The sequence below is a fragment of the Tasmannia lanceolata genome, unplaced genomic scaffold, assembly GCF_043159265.1.
Source record: "Tasmannia lanceolata isolate RefF3 unplaced genomic scaffold, GAP_Taslan_0.1 ptg000019l, whole genome shotgun sequence".
Classification (NCBI taxonomy): domain Eukaryota; kingdom Viridiplantae; phylum Streptophyta; class Magnoliopsida; order Canellales; family Winteraceae; genus Tasmannia; species Tasmannia lanceolata.
The window spans coordinates 20,993,649-20,997,722 of record NW_027518696.1 but is presented as its reverse complement, the minus strand read 5'-3'; the positions used below and the strand labels follow the sequence as shown (position 1 = coordinate 20,997,722).

The window sequence follows — 4,074 nt, the reverse complement described above, 5'->3', positions numbered from 1 at the left end:
ATTCTATGGATTTTGTGGGTTGATTTTATTCAATGAAACGAAGTCTCTAGGTTTTTGAATGCTTTACAAATTCATTATAGATCTGTGCATTTGGATGCTTTTGATATTGTCATAGTGTCACAATAATATTATTTTTACTGCAGAAGAATGATCCAATGCTTACCTAAATGCATTGTATTATATGCTTTGTATTACCATGCTTTTTAGCCCAATCATTCAATGTGGCCAATTTCACATCAGTTATTCAATTGGTAGGCCTCACCTTGGATTCTCCATGGCCCCAATACCATCAACCATTTTAATCATGTGTTTTATGTCTCTTTTGGTTCTTAAATCTCGATGCTTGTTTGGTTAATAGCTTATACATATTTCTTTACTTTATGAATCTTGATCAATATTAATTTGTTTGCTTGAATTGTCTATGTTATCTGATCAGCCATGAACATAAAAATCTGGATACACTATCCGAATTCAAAAACTGAATTCGAATTCGGATATGAATTCGGACTTTTGAATATGAATATGAATTCGAATTCATTGGATAAACGGATCAAGATAATATCCGAATTCGAACAGTATCCGCCGAAATTGAATTCAGTAAAATATATTAAATATCCGTCGAATTCGAATATGAATTTGGATAGTGTATATTGTAATCAATTTTGAATTCAGATATAGCAACATCCGCTTAAAATTTGATCCATTTACACCCCTAGTTGCCGCTGAATTCTAAATTGATTAACGGGGGTAGACCCTTGCGGAGCTGACTCTGTAGGAACGACCTACGAACACAGAAGGGTGTCAGAAAGAAAACTAGAGTTGGACTCCGGGGGAGGGGACTCTCCTATGCCTAAGTCAAACGTGGCAACATTGGAGCTCATAGGGAAGTGAATAGTGATTAAGAATGTGATCCATACCTCGGAGCCTTTTTGACCCCTTTCTTATATACTAGAGTCCAAGGAATTAAAGGAATCATTTCTTTCGCGGAGTCTTCTTTGATTGTGTGAGTTTCCTGGAATATCTTTTTTCAAGATTATCCTGCTAAGATGGTCTGTGGTTTCTAGGGCTTCTGGAAGGGTTTAGTTTGTGAAATTACCCTTTTGCTCTTACTGCCTTTGGGCTTTCAAGTACCACGTGTCAGGTTCGTATTGGGTGCTGCTTGTTACCCCTAAAATATTACTCCACACTTTCTTGGGTCATTCAGGGCTGAGGAATAGTTTGCTCGGCATCTTCAGGTTGATTTGCCCCTAGGGGCTCCTAGTCGGTTAGCTGAGTTTGGCCACTTGCATTGAGGGCCTTGACCGGCTGGCCTTGTTCTATTGAGCTCGGATGAGGCTTTTTGCCCTGGGCAACTCAATTGAGGTATGTAGGTTACCTAGGGTGATTCACTTAGGTTGATTGAGATCGGCCTCCTGAATTCGTCTTAGGAAGTTGCTATACCCAATTTTTCAGCTTGATTTATGATAGATCACCTTGGCCAGGTGTGGACTGAAAATTTTAAACGGGCATAACTCTCTCGTCTTTTGGCCAAATTTGGGCCGCCATATGTCGAACTGACCGGCTCGACGAGATCTACAAAATTGATATATTTGCTTTTGAAAGTTTTGAGTATTTAAGGTCGAAAAAGGGAAAATTCAGAACTGGACAGTGTAAGGATTACCATACCTAGGAGAATACACACATACACTCACTCACACACACACACACACATACACACACATACATACATTAGCCACTGAGAAAAACGAATTGCTAAATTCATGCAAAACCATTCCACAATTCTCAATTAAAGGCAAAGCATGGGACCAAAACTCATTTCACAACACCATGGAAATCACAAAGTGAATCACTCAAGGACAGGCACAATATAAGTTTCTAGATGAACCGACCTTGATTTTGATTTTCAGTTCAAGCACAATGGAAAGGAGATACAATACTTGTCAGTTTAAGATAATGAAGATGAACGATAACAGTTTTCCTTTCAGCATAATGAAGATGAGCCATAACATGTTTTCATTTCAGATACAATAAAAATGAACTTCCAGTGGGTTAACAAACAGCCCTTACACCAGTGTAGTAAACTAAATATGTAAACGAATGCACTACCGGGGACTTATTCACCCCTTGGACATAAAACTGAATTGGTGGAATAAAATGAGATGAGTTTCGTTGATGGGCTGAATAGTGCTTAAGACAGGGGCTGAAACGTGCTTAAAAATGGGACTGAAATGTGCTTAGGAATGTGCATAAAACCGAGGTTGAACTATGGGACAGATTTGTGCCAAAAACTAGGGCTAAACGATGGACAGAATTGTGTCAAAACATGGCAGATTTATGGGCAGAAATCTGTACAGAAAATTAGCCAAACCTGTGCCAAAACAGGGCAGATTTATGGGCAGAAATCTGTACAAAAAATTGGTCAAACTTGCACCAAAACAGGGCAGATTTATGGGCAGATTCATGACCAGAATTTATGCCCAAACAGGGGCTGAAGTGGGGCTAAAAACTGGGCTCAAACAGGGGTTACAGTGAGTAAAATATGTGCTCAAACAGGGCAGCAGTGGGGTTGGATCTGTGTTGAAACAGGGGCAGCAGTGGGGTTGGATCTGTGTTGAAACAGGGGCAGCAGTCATATAGCAAAGACTCATACTACACTACAAGTACCTACCTACTAAAGCAAATCCCAGAATTCAAACATGAAATAACAAACTTCCACATTCCCTATTCACCAGCCCCACATTTAAACCTACTACTATCCCATATAATCACCCCACAGAAACCAAAAAACTTCCTAGTTGAGAGAAAAAGACATACCAAAGCATGAGCATTCATAAACCAAGCTCACGTCTCCTGGAGCTCTTCTTCCTCATCCTCATAATCACCCTCCTCATCAGCTGTTGCATCCTGGTACTGCTGATATTCCGACACTAGATCGTTCATGTTACTTACAGCCTCTGTGAACTCCATCTCGTCCATCCCCTCTCCCGTGTACCAATGCAAGAAAGCTTTCCTTCTAAACATGGCTGTAAACTGCTCTGAACTCTCCGAAACATCTCTTGGATTGAGGTCGAGTTTCCAATGAAAGTCGAAGCCATGGAGAGTCCCCTGGGTGGGATGTCGCAGACACTGGACTTCACATTGTTGGGAATCCATTCAACAAAGTAAAATGAGTTCTTGTTCTGCACGTTGATCATCTGCTCATCGACTTCCTTGGTGCTCATTTTGCCTCTGAACATGGCAGAGACAGTCAAGTAGCGGCCATGGCGGGGGTTGGCTGCACACATCATGTTCTTGGAATCCCACATTTGCTGAGTAAGCTCAGGAACGGTAGGAGCACGGTACTGCTGGGAATCTCAGGCAACAAGTAACACCACTCATTGTTGCAGAGATCAAGTGATTTAGATCACCGAAGCTAGGAGTAGTAAGCTTGAGAGTTCTAAAGCAGATCTCATAGAGTGCCTCATTATCCAGCACCATACACTCATCAGCATTCTCCACCAGCTGATGAACAGAAAGAGTAGCATTGTATGGCTCAACCACTGTATTAGAAACCTTAGGCGAAGGAAATACAGAGAAAGTGAGCATCATCCGATCGGGGTATTCTTCTCTGATCTTTGATATCAGCAACGTCCCCATTCCAGAGCCAGTTCCACCACCAAGAGAGTGGCACACCTGAAACCCTTGAAGACAATCGCAGTTCTCTGCCTCCTTTCGCACGACATCAAGAACCGAATCAATGAGCTCCGCCCCCTCAGTGTAATGTCCCTTCGCCCAGTTATTCCCGGCACCGGACTGCCCGAAAACAAAGTTATCGGGTCGGAATATCTGTCCGTACGGTCCAGTTCTTACACTGTCCATGGTTCCAGGCTCCAGATCAATGAGCACAGCTCGAGGAACGAACCTCCCGCAAGAAGCCTCGTTATAGTATACATTGACACGCTGCAATTGAAGATCGGAGGTTCCTGTGTATCAACCAGTCGGATCGATCCCATGTTCGTCGCAAACAACTTCCCAGAACTTCGATCCGATCTGGTTTCCGCATTGTCCGCCTTGAACGTGAAGGATTTCTCTCAT

At 42.2% G+C, this 4,074-nt stretch overlaps 1 pseudogene; it reads right to left on the bottom strand.

Annotated features, from left to right (window-relative positions):
• Window positions 1-2,807: 2,807 nt before the first annotated feature.
• LOC143853085 (tubulin beta-1 chain pseudogene) lies at window positions 2,808-4,074 on the bottom strand (annotated as a pseudogene).